Source organism: Cryptomeria japonica, chromosome 2 (assembly GCF_030272615.1).
Source record: "Cryptomeria japonica chromosome 2, Sugi_1.0, whole genome shotgun sequence".
Lineage (NCBI taxonomy): Eukaryota > Viridiplantae > Streptophyta > Pinopsida > Cupressales > Cupressaceae > Cryptomeria > Cryptomeria japonica.
In genome coordinates this window covers 426,302,211-426,326,712 of record NC_081406.1, presented here as the reverse complement: position 1 = coordinate 426,326,712, position 24,502 = coordinate 426,302,211, and positions in this window count along the sequence as shown.

Sequence of the window (24,502 nt, the reverse complement as noted above, 5' to 3'; positions counted from 1 at the left end):
TTCCTTTCAGTGTTCCACAAAGTTTCCTAACTAGGTGATGGGGGTACCAAGGGCCTAAATTTGGGGACAATTAGGGGACGATGGGGGGATGGGCAGCAGAGTGGTGGTGGGGGGTGTGGTGCTGATATAAAAAATAGAGCTGAATTGAAATCTTCGAGGCAAAATCTGCAATATAACATCTCTATGAGTGCCCCATGAAAGGCCAACTCCTTTTCACGAAGTTAAAGGTTGCAATCAATATGTAACAGCATGTAACATATAGGAAGCGACCCAACAATGTCCTCGCCAGAAGTGGTGGAAGTGGTGGTGTTGTATGGGGACGTTTTCCCCAAGTTCGCAAGTCTCGGAAATGTCCCCCTGTTGGAAATATTGTCATTGATGTCAAAGTTGCGATGACAAGTTTTACATTGATGTCAAGGACTTATTGAGGAATATGTTGCAAATCTCATTGCCATTGTTTCATATATTCTTCATTATCATTGTTACACACATTCTTCATAATTCCTTTGTTGCTAAAGACAATGCAGATCGAGACATCATTCATAGTTATTGTTACTATGAAGATTACATTGAGCATCAAATGTTATGATGAGACTGTGGACTTCAGTTACAGAAAGAACCTTTGACACAGCACAAATTAATAACAAATGAGATTGCTACGTAGCAGTTTTATGATCATCCTTATACAGAGTAGGAACAAGTGATTCATGACAAATTCAAGGAACCAGGTTTGAACTATTAAGGAAATAAATAAATATAACAAATCAGATTTAAAATCCACAGAAGGGATTATCAGATGGAAAGCATACTTCTATCAGCAATTAATCAGATGAAAACATTATGTATTAAGTGTACCAAATACAAAGGCAGATACAGAAACATATCTGAAAACTATATTGTGCACATTGAATGATAATTCAAGATCATTAAATTGAGCACATAGATGCAGAAATATAATAGGATTTGCAGGTGTTTCCTATTTGTCCAGGTTAACAGTTTCTAGAGAAGGATTGATTTATTGAAGGCAAACATTAGAGTATCAGGTCTTTAATAAATTGAATATCTGTCAATGAAAACCTGACTTTATATTATTCCATGTGTGGGGGCCACTGAGAACAGCGATTCTTATACACAGTTGATTCTTAGAAAGGGTGAATTTAGACAACACAGAGAAGTGTGATTTGATCATACACTAATATGTCTAAGCTTTGGGCAGCGAATTAATTAGAAAGTCAAACTAAAGTCAGCAAATGCAGTGTATCATGGATAAAGCAATGAGGTAGCACTTATCAAAAGAATCTAAAAGCAATAGTGGCAGCAATTACCAAAATGGTGGCAATCAAGATAAACAAAGTATTGAATAATTTATGAGTGCAGACCTCTTTGAAATAATTTCATATTACTTTGTGCCTTAAAAGAATTACAAATAAATTATTTATGGGGCCCACCTCCTCATGCTAGAGCCCCCACTAAAAGACAATATTTATGGGGCCCACCTCTTAATGTTAGAAACCCCACTAAAGACAAAATAATCCCACGTAAAAGGATAATAAGGAAGTGACTTAAAGACAGCAATATTAATGAAGACGGTGATTATATCAATGAACCAAGACAAAGACCTATTCCACACATTATAGTTGACTCAGCATGAGATGGTGGTTGAGTCATTAAGTTGCAACAGTCAGTTGATTTCATACAGCGATGCAATAAGCAATTAAAATAAGACAATGCTAATAGCATAAGACTCCATTATGCGATGTGAATACAACAAAGGTTTAATGCGGGTGGTTGACAAAGTATATCCTAACAACTCATGAGAAAATATATACAAGGCAGCGATTATCCAAAGGGTGTGATTACAATTTAAGGAATTTAATAAGTAAAAAGAATAACAAAAGGGTGCGATTGAAGTATATCGTGTTTGTTTAAACTTTAAAGAGAGTAAGTATTAAAGGAAGACGTAACTTTTAGAAAGGTGCGAGTTAATTACTAATAAAAGTTTGAAATAATAATTATTGTCCTCATCCAAGGGGTGCGATCTATTAAGATATAAAGTAAAGTGTTGTGTTTTGGTTGAAAAGTTGTGACTGCTTGGTAAAGGAATCTCTTGCAGAGAAGAAGATATAAAAGGAGGATTTGTCAGATGTGAGAAAAATGAGTAGTGTATAATTCTGCAATTATACTTCAGATAGTAGGAGAGTTTTTAGATATATTTTGTGTGGTGTGAAGTGTGAAGCGAGAATTGTGAAGATAAGAAATAAAAGAAAAATCCTTGTGGAGTGAATGAGTGTGAAATAAAAAGATATATCTGATTGTATACATCAGCCAATGAAGAATAAACATTAACAGGACTATCTGCAGAATTGTAAGGAGAATATGAAGATTATTTGAAAACTGGTAGGCAGATTTATGAGAAGCTTGTAATGATTTATTTCTGAGTATAGAACAGACATAAGGAAGAAAAGGGGGCAGATGATTATGAAGAATGTTTCAGACCTGTATTGAAGAATATATGCAGTCCATGCATGAGAAATAAGTGTAGAATATGTGTAAAGATATATGCAGATTAGATATAGAATATCTGCAGAATTGTAAGGAAGATATATACGTGATCAAGGCAGATTTGTGAGAAGATTATAATCCATTCAAGATGCAAAATACAAGAAGGAAGTTGAAGAAATTGTAATGTCCATCATGAGTTGAAGAAGCAACATATTAAAGGTGGAATTATAATTTCAAAGTTGGTGCTTCCTATAAAAGGGAGATTGGTGTCTCTTGCTAAGTTGGAGCTTAGCAGTGGGGGTTGGTGCCTACAAATTATGGGAATTGGTGTTTCTAGGGTGCTCACAAGCTAAGTTAGGGGTTTGTGCCTCTAGTAGGTTGGTGCCTACAAATATTGTAAAAGAAGAATTGTATAAAAAGCTTAAATTGGTAAAATTTGTTGTTATACTGATTCAGCCCCCTCCCTCTTAGTATATTCTTGTACTCGTCACCCCCTACAAGAGATGGTTTTTTTGGGGGGGACGCGTCTCCGTGGAACATTGATATCTCTTAATAGATTAGATGAAGCTATAAGTAGACCAGTTCCTCTTAGATGTTGAGAAACTAAAAACTTGAGATAGCAATGAAATGGCTAGAGTGGTAGTCAAAGAAATTGTTCCATCACAATTCTACCACAATATGGGGTCCTCCTGTGCCATTGTTGCTATAACCATCTTTGTCACTTTTCCCTCAAGTGGAAAAACATGGGTCATTAGGATGCATTTTCCTTATACATTTTCACTTTTGTAGGCCCAGTGGAAAAACGACCTCCATCAGTGTTCATCATGTCCTTTGTTTTGTCCTGAGTGGAAACTCTCTAGTCATTGGGACATTCCACAATATCACTTTCATTTTCTTGTAAACTTAGTCTTGGAGATGAAATTCGACCTCAATCAAGACTTTCCTGATCCTTAACATTAAATTGGTACCTTCATGCTCAAAATCGAGAGGAAAAACGTCCTTCCCGGGACTTTCTTGATTTTCACCTTGATTGCTCAGTGGAGAAACGCCTTCCATTGGGACATTGCTATTTATGACTTAATTGCTCAATGGAAAAACGTCCCTCATCAAGACTTAGCTAAGTTTTATGCTTTTAAGGCCCAAACTTACCCAATTTCTTCAATTTATGTAGTTGAAATTCTATTTCCATAGGGACTTTATAATTTTTCCCAAGTTTTCAACGGTGGAAAATTAAATTCCATTGGGACTTTTGTACATTTTTGGGTTCATTTCAACTCTTAGGAGTGGAAAAATGACTCCTATAGGGATTTTTCGCATTTTTATAGAAAATTCTCATTAATTTGCATCATTTTCATCATTTTTTTGTCGAATTTTAAGGCAAGTTGCAACTTCAACACTTAGAAAAATAAAATTTTCGAGCTAAGGTGATTTGACTCTTAGGATCATGTTAACAATTTAAATATCTTTTTCAACATTTTGATCCTATTGACACCAAACCTATAGATTTATTATTATTTGCATTGTGAGGACCTCAAAACATGACCATATCCAAAGATGAGACTTGGACATTTAAAGCTCAAAATTGTCACTTGATTGCCAAAACCCTAAACTAACAAGACCAAAAAGTAGGAAATAGGGGGTCCTCGTTTGCAATGGGACAATGTGTGAAAAGGTCACAACATTTGGCGATTCCATGGAAGAAATGCTCCTTAATATTTCAAAAATAAAGCTCAATCCGACTCTTAGAATCTTCAATCAATCTCACATAACACATCAAAAGGTTAGAAAACATATTTGAAAGGAGGGAAATCAAAAAATGTATCAAGATAGTTAGTCACTGATTACCTAGGTGTGTGCAATTGCGTTCTTTACCTTCACGAGACCATTGTAAAGTCAGAGGATCCATTAGAACTAGCTACATGATTTGTCCATACTCCAAAAGCAACCTGGATAGAGCCTCACTACTAGTTGGACGTCCATAGCCCTGACGAGGTTATCGCTGTAGTTCCCATGAATATTGCTCCACTGCCAGCCGGTCGTCCATACCCCCGATGGAGGTACTTGCAGGCTCCCAAAGCCAATGACTTTGATATTTCATTTTTTCACTTGTTTTCTTTTGATGTTACTTTCTTTTCTTTTTCCGTCAATTCTATAAGTGGCTCATAAGCTATGAAGCTTGTAAGCTGTGAAGCTTACATAGGTTTGAGAATCATAGTGTGTAATATCTCCACTATTTTTTTCAGTTTATTTCCAGTTACAATCACAACAAGAACCTGTTAAAGTTAGGAAATCAAGATACAATAATGCTGAAATTGTAACCCTTCCACTTTTTGATCACCAAGTGCCCAATATGGGAAGGTGAGAGCATACGGTGTTGAGGGGATCGTTAGCTTCAAATAACAGGAAATAATACAATGCTTGGGCAGCAAGCCAGCCCCTTCCGCTTTTCTGCGGGATATGGAGAATATTAAAAATTACTTGGCCGTAAACCAGCCAAGGATGATCCAAGAAACTGAAAAACAATCACTCTACCGCTTATGCAGCGTGAGGACTAGAAATGAAATAGCAATCAATGTCATCACTTATTCTGCGGGAGGACTAAAAATGAGATTACAATCAACTCAACCGCTTATTCAGCGGTAGGACAAAATTACAATAGATAAGAAGGCAGCAAGCCAACCTCTTCCACTTATGCAGTGGGCCAAAAAACAACAATCCAAGTATATAGCTGTTAGTACTACTAATCTGCTTTACAATGCAAACATAGATTACAAAATTACTAGAATCATTGTCCAAACTAGGCGGCAAGGCCAACCTCTTCCACTTATGTAGTGGGACTAAGAGAGTTCAAATAAATTGTTGTTAGTACTACTAACAAGCATTACAATATGATTCATCATGGATATTCAAATGCCAAAACCCAAACTAACATCTGCAACTTATTACCAAGACTCTTCACACCACACCCATAGACTCACACACTTGAAAACCAACTTCAACCCCCCAAAACTAAATCTGATATGAATGAACAACAGGCTGGAAATACAGACCAGCAACATTAAAATCCTCACAAACATTTCTAAATCACTCCCCACACACTCAAATTATCTCTAAACACACTACAAAGAGCCCACAGACTCTAAATCCAACTCCACACAAGGAAACACTCCAAACTAACAATTTTTCAGATTTTGACATGCAACCCATGTGCTGGAAACACATAGACCAGCAGCTTAGAAACTCACAAAAGTGTTCGTAACTATATTGACACTCAACGAAATGACCCCCAAATGGATGCAAATGAGAGATACAAGACAAGCGATGAGATTAGAACTAACAAACTGCACCCAAAACCCCCAAATGAATTTATGCACGCATTCCCAAGCAGCCGAGCATAGTGCGGCTAGGAAGAAGTACGATTTGCATTTAAAAATTAAATACTCAACATTAAGCTGTACAAACTTACAGACTTGATCGCCTGTGGCATAGGAAGAGAATGAGCCACTACCCAGAATGATCTAACACACAAACTGAGAGTTATGAACTAAAACGTGCTACAACCACACCAAAAACCAGCAACACTGAAATCCACACCACACTGAAAATCTGAAAATGCACACTAAAATCGAGCCACATATTCAAAAGATCCAATCATAGCTAGGATTGATATCTCACATTCGAAGTCTGTCAAGAGCCCTAGGAGGTATTCACCCTCGAAGATTGTCTAGAGTCAATCCGACAACATAACAGTGTAAATTGTCAGAGATACCAACATGAGAGCTCGAGTCACTTATTTATAACTTTTTGCCAACCAAATTCAAATTCAAATGCACTCCGAATACGCCCAAACCAAATGCCATTCCATTTCATCCACATTTAACATTGCATTTCATTTCATTTCCTTGCACAAGTTCGCCCAATTCACATTCACCCAAAATCGCCCTTTTTAATAAATATAAGTGTCATAAAATAAAGTGTAAAGTGGGCGCCCAACTATGACTTCCAAATAAAAAATATTACTAAGGCAGTATACTTAGAAAATCGCCCCATTTGCCTTGAGTTATAGTTTAATTATTAACACCATGATGACCCCCTTGAAGTCATATGCAAATTTCGCCCAAATAGACTTAGGATAAAATTAATATTTTCTCCCTTCCTAAGTCATCCATCCATAAAATAATCAAATATTAATACCTCATGCCTAAGGTATTAATATACATAAAATACCTTCTCCTCAAATATTCATTATTGCCAAATTGAGTCGGAGATTGAAGTGCTAGAAATCACCAAAACTGAACTGAGTTGGGGCTCTGAACTGAACTGCTAAAAGTAGTCATCTGAGTGAATACAAGATCCTGCCAAAATAATACTGCTAGAAATAGCCACTGAGCTGAGCTGCAGAATCCTTGCCAAGAATAGAATCAAAAAATGCTGGAAGACCAACTGCTCAAACTGACCTGCCGGAAATAGCCATCTAAAAATGCTTGTTGACATCCTGCTAAAAATAGAACTGCTAAACATAGTACTTAATAAAAATAACATAATGCTAAAAATAGTAAGTGTTTCCAAAGTGATTTTAACCACATTCTGAGCAGTCGTCGCACTTACTAATAATAGTAAGTCAGGAAATAGTCACCCGATGCAGATGCATGTCGAACCATCCTGAAGCTCTCTGAAAACCCAGAATGAATCCAGAATCCAAATTGTCACTCTCCCACATATACCCCCTGAAATCACCAAAGAATCCTCCTAGAAAATAAGAAACCCTAATTTCTACCCCCAACTAGCCTACGGGCCTCCGAACTAGGCTAACGGCCAACAAAACTAATCACTGCGGAGAAAGGGACATTACACAGTGGCACTGAAGCAGAATTTCAGATTTTTCACTAGCCACAATTTCACCTAAGAAACCACAATGACTTGGATAAACTTAATGTGTGTATAGTATATTAATTGAGAGATTTCAGTGTCAAGATACAATAGGTGGTTTCCATTCCAGTCAAGTACGAATTCTATCCTAATGATACATTAGACGAGAACAATCTCCAATTTGAGAAGATTTCATGAGGGATTATGTAGGAAATGGAGCGGACATAACCCGTGAAGTGTTGGAGTGTGTCTTAACACCATTACCCATCTGAAAAGCGGATACACTCTCGCAAATAACACTAAAGCAAACCGACCTAACCTAAAGCAAACTGAAAGCAAACTTAACTAAAGCAAACCTAACCTAACTATATACAGGGGTAGGCTTCGAGAAGAAACCTAGGGTTGGAAGTAATCGTTGAGGAGCTGTCCATTAATGGGCAATGGGACATCCTCTCTAGTAAAAGTCCTCAGTTTAAAAGCATTCTCTCCCAATATCTTGGAAATTTGATAGGGGCCTTTCCAAAGTTTGTCAAATTCATCATGATCTCCCCTCCTTTCATGGGCTTTGTGCCAATATAGCACAAGGTCTGAAATTTGAAGTGCTTTTACTTGTGCTTGTTTGTTGAACCATCTTTTCACCATGCCTTGATGCTTGGTGAAATTTCCAAAGCCATGTCTCTCCTTTCTTCCAAATTCATTAGTTGTGCTAATCGTGTCTGAAGTTTGTCTTCAGCTTCCATGTAGTCTTGGATGAATCTCAAGGTTGGTATTCTCGATTGCACTGAGAAGACATGATCTTGTCCGTATACCAAATAGTAAGGAGAAGTCCTCAAGGAATTCTTTGCTCTAGTTCTATCTGCCGAAAGGGCAAATCTCAATTGTGCATGCCAATCTTTTGGATTCTCTCTAAGAGTTTCTTGTTTATACTTAGCAAGTTTTTGTTCGTTGATTCAACTAGAACGTTATCCCGTGGATAATAATGTGATGAAAACTTGAGGGTTCTGCCATATTCGAATGCCTAATTAGAAAACTTCAAAGATGTAAAAGTGGGACCATCATCACAAACAAGAGCATGTGGACATCCAAACCTAGTTATCATGTTTTCTTCTAAAAATTTAATTACCACATCTGTGGTACAAAACTTCAAAACTTGAGCTTTTGACCACCGAGTATAGTAATCATATGTGGTTAGAATGTACTTGTGCTATGTTGAGGAAGTGGAATTAATGATACCAATGAAGATTATACCCCACATAGCAAAAGGTTTGGTTTCGATCATGGGTTGCAACGACATGGCTTAGTTCCTCTCTCAAAAAGACGCTATCTGCACGTGTGACATGTCTTCACATGTTCATGCGTATCTCGAAATAAAGTAGGCCAATCGTAGCCTGCTCTTAGGATTTGGTACGTTGTGGCTAGACTAACACCATGACCGGTCTCGAACTTATTGTGAAAATACTCCATGATTTGTTTCGCTTCATGCTTTCCAACACAACTTGGATAAATTCCGTCATGATTCCTTCGGTATAATATTGAGCCTTTTAGCATATAGTGTTGACTCTTCAGTCTCAATGCTCTCTTTTGCGTGGGGCTCATATGAGCGGGGCGTCTTTGATTGAGTAAGTAGCAAACGATATCCTTGTATCACTCATCTGGAGTGACATCTTGGAGTTCAAAGGCTTGTTGGACCAGTCCAAGCCCATCTACTGCTAATTTCTGAGTTAATGCTTGTCCTTGAACAAGTCTCATTGGTTGGATCTTGATGTTGTACTCTTGGATGGTGGCGATCCACTTTCTACTTCTTTCTCCCAATTCGTTTTGCATAAGGAGTGTTTTAACTGTTGTGTTCGACACTATAGCATAAACTCTGGTTCTTAGAATATAATCCCTGAATTGCTTGATTGCTTTTACCAAAGCATAAGCATGTTTTTCTACATTTGGGTAACTCAACTTGACATCTTTAAGTGGAGTGCTCATGAATGTTGTAGGATGCTCATCTTTTCCTTCATTTCTTTGGTTGAGGATAGCAGCACATGTATGTTCCTAAGCGAATGAATACAAGGAAAAGGGCCTTGTATAATCTGGACTGACGAGGACGGGAGCTTGAGAGATGTTTGATTTGATTTCTTCAAATGCCCTCTTTGCTGGTGTTGTTCATTCCATTTTGGCTTCCTTCTTACGCATCTTGTTCAATGGTTTTACTATCTCAGCAAATTTGGTAATAAACTTCCTCAGAAAGTTGATTTTACCAAAGAAAAACTTCAACTCCTTTTTATTAGCCGATAGATTCAGTTTTTATATAGCTTCAATTCGATCTGGGTCTATGGAGATTCCCTTCTTTGAGATTGCATCCCCTAGGAAATTTCCAATAACTATGAACAAGCATTTCTTGGGATTAAGAGATATTCCTCAAATCTTCTATACGATCTTATACCTTCCTAGAGAACATAGTGATGTCGTCCATGTAAATAATAATGCATTTCCCTATCAAATCTTGAAATGCGATGTCCATTGCTCTTTGAAAGGTAGCTCCGACATTGATTAATCCATAGGGCATCCTCATATATGCGAACGTTCCCCACTTCGTCGTGAAGGTTGTCTTTAATCTATCTTCATATTCCACCATCACCTAGTTGTATCTAGAGTATCTGTCGAAGAAGGATATCATTTGTGATCCATTCACTATCTATAATACTTTGTCCAATGATGGAAGTGGGTAGTTGTCTTTTCTTGATGCCTTGTTGAGGTTCCAAAAATCTACGCAAAGTCTTATCTCGCCATTCTTCTTTCTTATTGGGACCAAGTTGGCTACCCATGTGGAATGCCTTACTGGAAAGATAGTCCTGGCCGAAAGTAGTTTCTTAACTTCTTGGTATATGAGAGGTTCTAGGAATGGATTCACTGGCCTTTGACGTTCCTGTTGATGTGTATTTTGTACACGACCAAACACAGAATAAAATACCTAAAGGTACCTTATCCTCTCTTGATTAAAGTCTCCGATGCTGAAGATGTCGCGAAAAGGATCAATCGGGATGACTTCAAGGTTCTTTGTTGTAGGATCTCTACGTGTGGATAAGCACCAGTGGTCGTTGTGTATGCTATTTCTTCAAGGGGCCTTACTTACTTTCAGAGAAAGCTTGTCCACGTTACTTTCTTTCCAAATGCAGGAACATGATTTTCCTAACACTAACAGATTTTCAAAAAATGTCAAAAGATAAGGGTTTTAAAGAAGGAATACTTGAACTGATCCTAAGAATGACTCAATGAAGACTAGACTTGATAAGATTCTACCAATTTCAGTTTTGCCAAGAAATTACAACTGTACTGGAATTGATGCGATCTTCTAAGGGGATTCAATAGTTTTTTCAAATCATCAAGGATATAGATACTATCATAGAGATACATATCAATACTTCCAAGAATGATTGAATTCTTAATCAATCTCAAGGTTTCCAGTTGACCACACAAGGCGTTCTTACAATCAGTAAGAAGCTAGTGGTTTGGAATATGAATCTTATCAAAGATCAAGCACAACACTTCGTCTTTCAAACTTAAAACTTAAATGCTACTTCAACTGAGAGTGATTCAAGAAAATAAACAATCATGAAGATAGCCACAAGTATTGCAATAAAACACCATAACTTCAATATTTTATTGATCTCATAGCCAAATGGACAACAATTGTTCAAAATTCTTTCTTCACTACTCAATCTTGCTACAACAATAACTTTCTAACTTTCTTCTCTTTAAGCTCTCTCTCTCTTCTCTAACTTTTCTCTAACTCTTAAAAATGAAATGAGTGAGGGTATATATAGCATCCTCAAATACAATGAATGGCTTGGATCAATTCGAGATCAATGGCCAAGATTTTACAATGAAACCCTAATTAGGGTTTGTTATAACAAACTTAATTCTGACCAATGAGATAATTGCATCATTTGGACACATGTCTTCTCTGGAATATTCGACCAATGGATAGCCGGGGTAGGTACATCGAAGTTTGTGCCATCTTTAATGAGTCAGGTACATTGAATCTGAACATGCTGAGGTGGACCAATCCGACTGGAGGAGTGATGACTGGGATGCCATCTTGTCTAACACTTGGTTGATGCTCAATTTGGTGATGCTTTCCTTCAAATGCTGGACTGGAAGATAGATGGAGAAGGTCGTCCTTAATGCTGCTGGACTGGAGGAGGTCATCCTTGATGATGCTGGACTGGAGGAGGTCGTCCTTGTCCTGGCTTGATCTTGTTTGATGAGAGTATGCCAAATAGTTGATCCTCCGGCTTTGGGGGTCGTCATTTGATGCCTACACAAAAACTTAAAATTAGTCCTTAAGCATCATACCTTAAAGCATAGAATTTAAGACATTCCAAGGGAATAATTCAAAATATTAATTTGAAAATGACATGATTCCTCAAATTAATTATGAATGAAAATTAGATTTTCAAGACTTAGACTTTTAAAAAAAAAAAATTGCTATGAAGATCAAAACAAGTCTTGAATAAGAACTTCAAAAAGGATTCTTCATACCTTCCTCTTGAAAGCCTAACTATGAACCTTGAAAAATGAAGAAAGAAGATCAGACTTTGTTGGATAAGGATTGCATTGTGGTCTTCTTTTGGATGAACTACACCTCAATTAGCCTTCAAAAAGCTTCGCCTTCCACTATCTTCTCAAAATTTAGCGAATTTTGGAAATTTAGCCTCCAACTTGGTAAGAAATTCGCCTCCAATCTGCTAGATTTCGTTCCTCCAATCTGCCTCTCAAAATCGCATTTAGAACAATGAATGAATGATTTGTATTTTGAAACAATACTCCTCTCTTATATAGGGTGCTTACCCTAATTAACTATGAGGCCGACCTAGTTTTTTAGTAATAAAACAAATAAAATCCCCCTTAGGAAAAGGCCGACTTGCTTGTGAAAGCAAACAAATGCATTTTTAGCGCTCACCTATATTTTTTAAATTTTAAAATTGATTTTAAGGCCTCCAAGGTAGATTTTATATTTATTTTAAGGCTTAAAGATTAATTAATTAAATGGTAAAGGCCTTAATTCATGCGAATTTGATCTAGCTTCCCCAAATGTCTTGAATTTGGCAAATTTGGTGAAAATTGAGGAACATCAAGGTTTGATTAAGGCTTAATGAAGGCTCTTTGCTTCTTAGGCACTGAAATATCCAAAGTGATGAAGGCCTAAATTATTTCAAGACTTGTTTGAATTCTCATCTAGGCTAGCTTGCTTCATGAATCAAAATCTTAACAACCTAGGTTTGCCATCACAATTTTGTATTTTGCCTTCAACTTAGCCTAAACAAGGTGAATAATAGGTTTTTTCAAGAATTTCGCCCAGGACCCTTTGGAAGGCTCAGGAGCGATTTTTCAAATTAGGTCCTGAATACCTTGTTTTCGACTCCAAAATCTCCCGGAGGGCCAGCTTATGCTTGTTTTGACCTAATCAAAGTCTTGCATTTCAAACTTTTATCATTTCACATGAGGAAATTAGGTGAAAATGTAAATTTCGCCCTGGACCCTTTGGAAGGGCTAGGAGCGATCTTTGCTTATTAGGTCAAAATTCACCTTAATTTGATCGTTGACCTCCTCCAAGGCAATCTCCAGGGTTCATTTATCTCCATTACTAGGTTAGCTCATCAAAATTTTGAAGGAAATATTGCATTTTTGGGAATTTCGCCCTAGACCCTTTGGAGGGGTCAGGAGCGAAATTCTCTCCTGAGCTCAAAATTCTCATTTTTGAAGGTCCAAAACCTCTTCAAGGCATTCCAAATAGGTTCTTTCCTTGTAGTCCAGGCTTAGTCTCTCTCAAATCTAGAAGAAAAAGGTGAATTTAGGGTTTTTCGCCCTGGACCCTCTGGAAGGGTCAGGAGCGATTTTTCATGTTTAGGCTTACTCCTTCATCATTTTGTCTTGAATCCACCCGTCAAGGCTAGGCAATGGTCTTCTTCATTCACTCCATCCAAGCTTGGTTTGTTCCTGCAAGGCAAAATAGGGGATTTTGAGATTTTCGCCCTAGACCCTTTGGAAGGGTCAGGAGCGAAAATCCTTCTCTGGCCTAGAATCATCATTTTTTGGAACAAACATCCACTCAAAGGTGGTCTCAAGGGCAATTTCTTAGCTTGGTTTAGCCTTGTCTTAGCACAAACTTGAAAGGAATGCACTGGTTTTGGATTTTTCGCTCTGGACCCTTTGGAAGGGTCAGGAGCAATTTTTAGGTTTTAGGACAATTCCTTCATCCTTTCATCTTCAAATCATTTCCAAGGCATGGAACATCATGCCTCACTCCCATCCAAGTCATGAATAGCTAAATCTTGTCTTAAATTTGCAAGAAAAAGGGAGAATTTGGAAATTTCGCTCTGGACCCTTTGGAAGGGTCAGGAGCAAAATTCCCTCTTGGCTTCAAAATTTTCATTCTTAGCAATCCAATTCCTCTTCAAGGCAATTCAAAGGTCCTCTTAAACCCATGTCTAAGCTTGGTTTAGTCCAATCTTTGGAAGAAAAGATAGGTTTTAGGATTTTTGCCCTGGACCCTCTGGAAGGGTCAGGAGCGAAAATCATGTTCTAGGCTTGATTGCTTCTTCTTGACAATTTCAATTATCTTCAAAATGCAGAACACTCTTCCTCACACCCATCCAAGCCATAAAAACTAAAAAGTTGCTTTGACCTTGCAAGGAAATAGGTGCTTTTAGGAATTTCGCTCTGGACCCTCTGGAAGGGTCAGGAGCGAAATTCACCATTTGGCTGAATTCCTTCACTTTTTGATGATTTCTTGCAACCTCAATTCACTCCCAGGGGTAATTCTTTCTAAGTTTGACCTTATCCCATACTTGGCTTAACAAAATTTGATAGCAAAAGGTGATTTTGAGAAAATTTGCTCTGGACCCTCTGGAAGGGTCAGGAGCGAAATTTGCAGTCTTGACCAAAAATCTTCATTTTTTCACCTTAAAACTTTTTTGCCAAGTGGGATTTCATGTTTCATCATGCTAGGATTAAGGTTTTATATCCAAGAAAAGATAAAAGTGGGTTTATAAGGAATTTCGCTCTGGACCCTTTGGAAGGGTCAGGAGCGAAATTGCCTTTCCTGGCCAAAATCCTTCATTTTCTTCACTTCTAAACATGCCCAAGGTTTTCAATGTGCTCATTCTTCCTTTCACCATGCCTTTGACACTTCAATTTGACCAAACTGAGCGAGAAATGCCTCCTATAGAGTTTTTCGCCCTGGACCCTCTGGAAGGGTCAGGAGCGATTTTTGGGTTTTAGGCTTATTCCATCATCCTTTCAAGTTGAATTCACCTCTCAAAGGAAGAAAACACTATTCCTCTCTCATCCATGCCATAAAAACCAAAACTTGACTTGACTTTGCAAGAAAATAGGTGATTGAGGAATTTTCGCCCTGGACCCTCTGGAAGGGTCAGGAGCGAAAATTCTCCTTTTGGGCAAAATCCTTCATTTCTTCAATTTGAAACTTCTTCAGGAGGCAAAAAACAAGCTATTCTTCTTCCCTTCATGTCAAAAACCTGACCTTCATTGCAAAATAAGAGCCTTTTGGGAATTTCGCCCTGGACCCTCTGGAAGGGTCAGGGGCGATTTTTCTTTTGTCCAAAAATCTTTCATTTTGCAAGCTTCCAAATCTTCAAAGGTACCAAATGATGTCCAATCTTCATTCCAAGAGACCCAGCACATGAGAACTTAGCCAAAGTTAGGAAGAAATAAGCTCTAACAAGATTTTCGCTCTGGACCCTCTGGAAGGGTCAGGAGCGAAATCTCCATTCCAGGCCAAATTGCTCAGTTTTCAAGTTTTAAACCACCTCATAAGGCAAAGTTAGGTTTTTTTCTAAGCTAGGAACAAAATTGCAAGTCTATCCAAGGCGAGAAATAGTGTTTAGGATGAAATTCGCCCTGGACCTTCTGGAAGGGTCAGGAGCGAAATTCCCCTTTCAGGTATCATCTTGCTCTTCAAATTCAATCAAATCCTTCTCCAGGCAAGAACACATCAATTCACCTCCAAACGTGCCCTAGAAAGCATCACTTAGTCAAAAATGAGGAGAAAAAGAGGTTCACAATGATTTTCGCCCTGGACCCTCTAGAAGGGTCAGGAGCGATTTTGACATTTCTAGGCTATATGTTACCTTGATTCGCTTCATCTTCCATTAAACTTAGTCAAACCGCCTCCTTTTCTTCACTGGCTCTGCTCAACTGACTTAGACAAGGAAACAAACAGGACCCTGACAAGAAAAACTCTATTTCAATCTAGACCTGACCTGGGACCTATTCTCCCTGTTCCTTGATATAACCAACTTGACTCTCTTGAAAGGCATGCTTCATTCTTGCAATCTTGAGGCTTCAGGCAGACGACTAACAACCTCCTAAACCGGACTAGACTTAGCCTAAAAGAAACCCTAAAACGAGCTTCCAAGGTTTAGCCCTAATCTAGCCAGCCCAGGCAGACCACTCACTCACTCAAAACCCTAAAAGCAGAGAGAAAAACAAGCAAAGAGAAAGCAAAACCTAAGGCAAAAAGAGGGGGTCCCCATTCTAATGGGGCGATGTGTGAAATGGTCACAACAGTTCCCTGACTGGCTTACTTCTTGGCTTTAAAGGAATCGTGTATGTGATGACAGATGTATCATGTCTTTAAATCTTCACATCCCCATGCAATTACATGAGGAAAGTCTCTCATGTTCTTGAGTATTCCTTCCTTTTCACTTGGTGTGCATGCTTTCCCTATGAACATGTTCTTAACTTCTCCATGATTTCGCAAGTTGATTGTCTCGCAAGTACCTCCTTCTGTGTCTTGGTGTTTGTCTGCTCGCAATTCGTCGGGATCAAAAGTTTTTTCTAGCTCTACCATTCCTTTGGGGATGGTATTCGTCTTTAAGTTCAAAATGCCTTCAAGATCAAATTCTGCTTCTTTGGCCTCCTCTTTATCAATAATTTGACTGAAGAAAACTTCTGAGTTAGTAAACAATCCCAATATATGCTTGCTGTCTTCGAACACTTGGAAATTGGTGACATTATCCGGAACTGAGGCTAGCTCTACTATGAACTTCTTTAGTCTTTCCTTGGCAATAGGTGCCAAGGAATTGACAGCTTGGGCAAGTGCATTACCTACTTGGTTTTGGGATCTATACTCTGACTTGATAATAAAAGCATCAAAGCTTTTGATGAGGTCCCATACCCTATTGCAATATCTTGTCAATCTTTTGTTGTGGCACATGTACTGCTTTCTTATTTGTCTTACAATAACCTTTGAATCTCCAAACACATGCAAAATCTTTGCTTCCTTTTGAATGGCTAGTAGTAATCCGTGAACTAGATAGTCATATTCAACAACATTATTGGTGCATGAAAATTGTAATCTATAAGCAGCTAGATAAGTTTCTCACGAAGTGATTAATTCAAAACCGGCTCACTATCCTTTCTTTGATTTAGAACTATCAAACCTTAAAGTCCATAGTTGGTTTTTATCATTTGTTTGTTCTTCTTGTTTTTCTGGTAGAGTTCAATCATGTTGTTGCTCAATTTCATCTTTGTTCTCCTCATCCGGGTTGGGTGAGGTTTCCTTAAGATGACGACTGTTGCTTTGTGGAATCTTAATATCTTCAAGTGTCAACGCCTCGAGAATTCTTTTGTGAATCTGGTGTAAAACAATCTTACACATTGCACATCAAAATTCGGAACGAAAAGCATTGTTTTTTCTACACCAATTTGGTAATAGCAAATCTTGAATTTGGGCACGATTGCCAAGATCAACTCCTTGTTGGACACTTTTAAACACAAATCTTCTGAAATTTTCAAACATATCATTGTCTTCATCTGGGGATCAATAATGATCACTCTCGACAACAACCTTTGTGGAATTAATGACCTCTTGCTGATCATCTTCTCTATTAGGACTATGCAACATTAGGACCTCTTCGACTTTTGGTCTTTAAGTTCCAAGATTTGTCTCTAGGAATAGAATTTCGTTGTCCTCCCCATACTCTGTTATCATTAGCCTAAGTCTTGGGGTATTGTCAATCTCGATTTGGTTGGGGACACCTCTCCATGTTAGCCACATGTAGGAAAAGTCGGTTGAGACGTATCCATTCAACCTCCTTGACTAGTCTTTGCTTAGGAGCATGCCATATCCATCGGGAATATCTACAACTAATATATCAATAAAGTGTTGAATCCTTGGATCAGTTGCTAATTGCATATGAATGTTGTTGAGTTCTCCGATTACTGGGACTTCGGTCTTATCTAATTTGGTCACTTTCTTCAAGGTGGGTGTAGGAGTTCGGCCTAGTTTTTTACAAACAGCTAACGACATTACGTTGCTTGAAGCCGCTGAGTCTATTAGACAATTGTGCAATAGTTTTTTCGAAAATTCTGATTGAGAGCAAGCACGAAGCTGGTTCATCTCTGCCTTGATAGAAAACCGTTGGTTTATCCCTTAGAGTTTGTAGACTTTCTACTTCTTTCTTAGAGCTTTTATCTCCTTTTGAACCAATGTTTTCCTTCGTTGCGACTTTATCATTCTTGGGCATATCTTCTTTGGAAGCAACTTCATCCTTTGGAGTGATTTCCCTCCTAGTAAGGTTTTCAATTACAACTGGCGAATTTTGGGCGTTCTTTGTACTATCTCTTTTGAGTAAGGTCTTCCCTTCCAACATGTCTTCTTTCTTTGGTAAACTTAATCCTTTTATTGAACCTTCATTATTCGGTGTACTGGAGGAACCTTGAGCCATGCATACCATATTCGACAATAGTTGAAGATCATTTATTCGTCCTAAAGCACATTTCTGCTAGCTTGAGGAGTATTTGTTGTACCTCTTGGGATGTTGGAGGTTGTTTGAGTGGTTGTTCTTGTGGTGGTAGCATCACTAAAGCTGCTTATCAAAGTCTCCCTGATTTTAGGTACTTTCATTAACTCAAATAGTGATAAGCTTATCTTGACCTTTTTAAATTCTTCAAGCATGCATAGGCTTAACTTCAACTCATCCTTACGGGGGGTGGCGGAACATTCCTCTTTCTATACTTTAGTGAATCTTGTGAATAACTTGGCATATTGCTAGCATTTAGTTTTGGCTTAGTAGAGAAGTTGTTCAGAGGAATCGATGTGGTTAATGGTTCTTGATTTCTATAATTCCTCTGGTAAACTTTAGATCCCAAATTTCCAGATGATTGTTGAAACGCCTGCACCTATCACGTCACTTCAGCTAGCACATTGTTGTTCAGTGGTGTAAAGATATACTCTGAATCCTCAATAGGTCCATTCGTTGAAACAAGTGGGAATTGGGAACTTGTTGGGATCATAGGTCCATTAGTAGATTTTGGTGGAAATCTCCCATTTTGCCCATATGCTAAATCATCATATGCTAGAGGAAATTTGAAATCCTTGATGATAAAAGCTTGATCATATCTTGTTGTGGGGACAAATTCATATCCTGTCGTTTGGGAGTTTTCTAAAGTTTCAATGTTGCCACTTCTTGTTGAAATATATCCATTGCAACCTTGAACTTGGGACATTGCAATTCTGAATGCTGGCTTGTTTTCCTTTAATCTGCACCAATTTGACATGGTGGCTTCAGCGAGGAAGACTTTTACGGCTGGTTGGTTCTTTGATGTTGGTGGATTGTACAATGGGGATGACACACTTCCATTGATTGGTGCAGTGTTCCACATTCTCTTTCAGTACCTTTGATTATTGCCACGATATCCTTGGTTGTTTGTTGGATAACCTTGATTGTTACTTTGATACCCCTAATTATTACATTGAAATCCTTAGTTACTTTCTTGATAATTCCTTTGCATGCTGTGAAGTTGATTATTTACATTCCTCAAGTGAGTGACCTCTTTAGATTATTTCGATCAACTACATCTCCTCCTTCTCCTCTTGTGTCCTTGTAGATGTAGCTGCGTTTTGTAGGTACACTGGGTGTGTTTGGGGAGCTTGAGAAAGTTGAGCTCCTGGATGGAGCACCAACTAATTTGATGGTTGAGTAGCTGGATGCATTGTGAAAGATGCCAACTGAGAATCTGATCCATTCTGAAGTTTTTTTGTTTGCTTTCAAATCTTTGACCAGCAAATTGTTTTATTGGTTTGAGGTGAATTTTGATGTTTTTTTTAGTTTTTGGGGTTTTGTTTGCTTATGCCAATGGAAATTTGCCAAAAAAATGCAATACATAAAAGAAACAATTGACTGAAATAAAATTTCAGAACTCAGATTTTATTGCAGCAAATTATAAATTCAAAAGAATGGCTATTTAAGACAACTAGAGCCAAAACTGGCCTACCAGGTGTTCGACGCGTTGCCTAGATGAGCTTATTTTGATTCTGGAGATGGTGCACAAAGCAATACAGGAGCCTCGAGGTGCTGCAAATTGTTTGAATGTGTTTTATTCTCCTTATATATAATTATCAAAAATAATTTAAGGAAGAAATAGCAGATTAGGTGCTTATTCCAAATTCTTGCCAGGAGAAACCTCCAGAATTAACCCTTTTTCCCCACTAAAATGCTGATATAGCCCAAATGTGTAAGGGGTTTGTAACCTTGTGTAAGCCCTTTGGAACCGATTATTGAATGAAGTAATGGGTTCATGCTCTTGTCTCTTGACAAATTGTTGATATAGCTTAGGAGTAATTGGAAAGCCAAACTTTCTAGTGAATGCATCCTTCAATCCATGTCATGTACTTATGGAACCTGTAGGTAGGTGGATGAACCAATAATACGCTTCTTCTCGTAACGAATAGGGAAAAAAATTGCAAGCCACGTCGCCATATTCAATTGGCCTATTTCACAAGTGATCCTCAAATATCTTGATGTGATCTTCGACTGTTCGATTTTAATCATCTCCGTTTAACTTGGTGTAGAAGTTCTCGGGATTCTTCGACATCTCATGATAATCATTATATGCAAGTGGGGATGGGTTGGTGACCATCCATGAAGCACTGTTTAGAGGGGGCAAATTTAATTGCAATGTGCTTCCGCTTGGTTGAGAACTTGATTGGGAACTTGTTTGACCGGCTACTTGCACAATTGGTTGAGCTACGTTAGGTTGATCTGCTTGATCAACTCCTTGGTTTTGATATTGATATGGTGGAGTTTGGAATAAACAAAACATATTCTCTCCTATTAGTGATTCTTCCCAATCAAATATCCTTTCTTTGTTCGGTGTCTCTTGATTGGATGAAACCTCATGCTTCCTATGCGTAGTTTTGGGAGTGAATCTGAACTCGTGATGTCCCCTTTCTCTTGGGGCGGACCTTAGAATTATTTGGAACCTTTCTGGTGAAAAAGAATTGATGCGATCCTGCGTTACTTGCTTTTCAAACCTTTCAAGGATGTGTGGGAGGAAGTGGGAACCTTTGGTCGAGGAGTGCTCTGTCAATAGCTACAACGATTTCTAAAGCTTTCTTTTCTTCTTCTTCTTCCAAAATGAATTGCACTCACATGTACTCCGCTGCTCCTCTCTGTCCTTCCAAGCAAGATTGTTCAACCCTGAAATGATGTCTTCTTGATCATCGTCGAATCCCAAATTTGATTGACTGTGATGCGCCCTTCTAGTTGAGATCAGTCAGCTGTGTAGATTGGCCTATCATAGACCCTCGTAGGCTAATGAGGTTGGATAGAGGGTCCCTTGAGGGATCCAACTTCTTCAATGGCCAGAGCTATGCAGGATTGGTGTTCGTTTGAGGTCTAGAGGACTCCGTACACAATTCTTACTATTTATAGTAGGTTAGAGATGGACCCTTGCTATTTTTAGTAAGGGGATATGGTTATATGCAGTTCCCTCATGTCAGCTCCCAGTTTAGACGGTGTGCAAAATTTTTTGAGTAATAAAGGAGATATTAATGTTTATTTGGCTAAAATAAACATTAATGGTTATGAGCTTATGTTATAAAGTTATAATATAATTTTATATTATAACTTAAGTAACTTAACGTTGAGGGTCAATTCATCATCGGTAGGGGGCCATTTGAGCAATTAATTATAAATGCCAAACTTAATGAATTATTAAAAGATTTCCTAAGTTTGAAATGAAATAACATTTTAAATGTTATTTAAAATGCTTTTGGGGAAAATCGTACTTCTTGAGGGAATATGAGTCTTTGCTAGAGAAATCGAACTTCATTATGAGCTTGTTGATTTGATAATTTCTTCTCTGGAGCATTGGGGTTTGTGAGAAACCAAGGGTTTCTGCAGAGTTATGAGCTTGTCGGCATTGGAGAGCGTAGCATCTTCATTGTAGCAGCAGTCAGAGGGTGTGAAATACTCATTTGATATTGCTTGTGGAGTTAGCTTCATTCAGGAGTCGTTATTGGGCTGATTAGAGGAATAAATTTCAGAAATTATTGACAAATTAAGGACAGATGTTTGAGCAGATTGCATTGACTGAATAAAAGATTTAATTGCTGATTGTAGAGGGCCGTACATATTGTTTTTTTGTTTGTTCACTACCAGCCATACCCGCACACCTTCATATGGTACGATTTTCGGGTTATGAGCTTCTGAAAAATTATTAAAAATCAAAGTAGGCGCCAAGGATCAGAGGACAATTCGGCATCATCGTTTGGTAATTTCATAGTTGGAAGGTGGAGTTACAGAGCCTTCTTCGTGTTGCTTTTTCGGCCAACAAGGGTTTCAAAGAGGTTTAATCAATAAAATGGTATGTTATCTTGATATAAACAATCTTGTGCTATGTATTGAAGAAGAATGAATAAACAATGTCATCTATTACTGAAATATAATTAGTTTTAAATTTCAGAAGTTTCTTTTCTGTTGTATGTATTAGTTTTTATGCAAAACCCTCATCAGAAATATCCAAAAAAATTGCAAACAAGTAAACAAACAAAACTAACAAATTCGATACAGCAGTTAGAGCCTTGAAGGGTTCCTACATTGGTATCAAAGCTTTGATCCTGCCATCCTGGAGGGTTAATGATTTCGTATGCAGCCTTTGGAAATTGGTCCTTACAGATATTATACATGCAGAAGGACATTGTTGGACAGGGAACATAATTTTGACAACTAGCAGGACACTATGGGTGACAGAAGAGAGAACAGTCCACCACGTGATGAGGCTGCAGAAGTAAGGGCAACCACAAGGGGGTTACAGGATGGACAACAACAGATAGCTGATACACTTAAACAACTTACAGTAGCCATTCAATAGTTGGCTAATCCCCCAAGGCAGAACCTGGATTAGGCAAATAACAGGAGAAGGCAGAATTTGGAATTTGAAGATAACAGGAGTGCAGTAGGGACTCTCAGAGCACATCGAGCAACTACCCACACTGTTGATCGACCAACAAGACCCACCTTCTTGAGAGATGAACCAGAAGAAGAAGAAGGAAGAGGAGACGGCGAGGCTGAGTTCGTAGATAATGTTATGACGGTGCATGATGAGTGGAGTTTGCTACCTCCTGGTGTCAGAGAACATATGAACTTTGATCAGTATATGAGGCAAAAGAGAGAGGCTGCTAGAGTTAGGCAAGACATAAGGCCCAAAAATCAGCCTAGGGATTTGGAGTTTACTACTAGCAAGCTCACTTTACCTTTCTTTGATGGGAGTGGTACAGTCACAGTACGGTCATGGATACATAAGTTGGACACCTACTTCACTCTGAGGCCTATGATAGAGGGAGATGCAATAAAATTTGCTAGATTGCATCTTGATGGAGTTGCTCATGAATGGTGGCACAATGGGTTGACTAGCTTACATCATGATGAGATCACCACCTACTAGGAGTTTGCTGATTTGTTGGTGGAGAGGTTTGATAAAAAGGATCCAAAATCCTATTTCAGGGACCTTGCACAACTTAGATATGTGGGGAGTTTGGAGGCATACATTGGAGAGTTTCAAAAGTTGTCTTGTTTGGTTACCAACATTTCAAATCAGCAGTTGGTAGTGTTGTTTGTTGAAGGATTTTCAGAACCTTTGAAGGGTTGGGTTAAGGCTTTTGATCCACCTACACTCCAAACAACCATGAAGAAGGCAAGGAGCATGGAACTTGCAGCTTTACAAAGCAAATTTTCATCTAAAGGATCGTCTTCTTTCAAAGATAACTTATCTTTCTCTAAGAACAAAGAAAAAATAGATTATAACAAAGATCAAAAAGGGAAATCACAAGCTGCGCCTTTGGATAGGGAGACATTAAATGATCTAAGGAAGAATAAATTATGTTTCTACTGCAAAGCACCCTATGATGCAAACCATGATTGTCCCTTGAGGCCAAAAGAGAAAGCAAATAGAGTTATGTGGGCTTATTATGAAGACTCAGAATCTGAAAATTCGGACCATCAAGCTGATCAAGAAGAATCAGAGGGTGAAAATGATTCAAAAGACCCTCAAAAACCTGAGAAAATGGATGTTCATGAAGATGACAAACTTAAGGAAGCACTCCTTACTAGTATTCAACAAGAAGGCTCTTTCAAAATGCGTGTTGTATTGGCTGGTCAGAAGGTGATTACTTTGTGAGATACAGGTGCCACACATAACTTCATCGATGCCAGGCTTTTGGAGAGACGTGGCATCCGAACCGAATAGTTTGAGGGCATTCGGGTTAGAGTTGCAGAAGTTTACACTCTTCAGTGTAATAGGATAATTACTGGACTCCCATTGCGTGTGAACAACGATGAGTTCAAAACTGATTTTTATGTGGTGACTATGGGAGACACTGATTTGGTGTTGGGTATGCGGTGGCTACATGAGATTGGCAAGTTCACACTTGACCTACATGAGATGGAGATGTCTTTCAGTGTGGATGGGAAGAAACATGTACCGAAAGCCATCAAAGGCAGTAGCTTTAGGATGATTACACTTAGGAGGATGGAGAGACTCTTGCGGCATGACATGGTGGTGGTCGGCTGAGTGTATGTTGATGCCTACACAGCACAGGCAAAAAAAAACACAGTATCATCTAGATATCCGAGTGTTGAGGGTTAAACATCAGAAGGTTTTCAGTGGCATTCCACTTGGTAGACCACTTGACAGAGGCATAGAGGATATTATAGAGCTCAAGGAGGGAGCCAAATTTGTGATGATCACCCCTTACCGGCACCCAAAGCGATTGAAGGATGAAATTGAGAAAACCATCCAAGAGCTGCTCTCTATGCGACATATCAGGCCG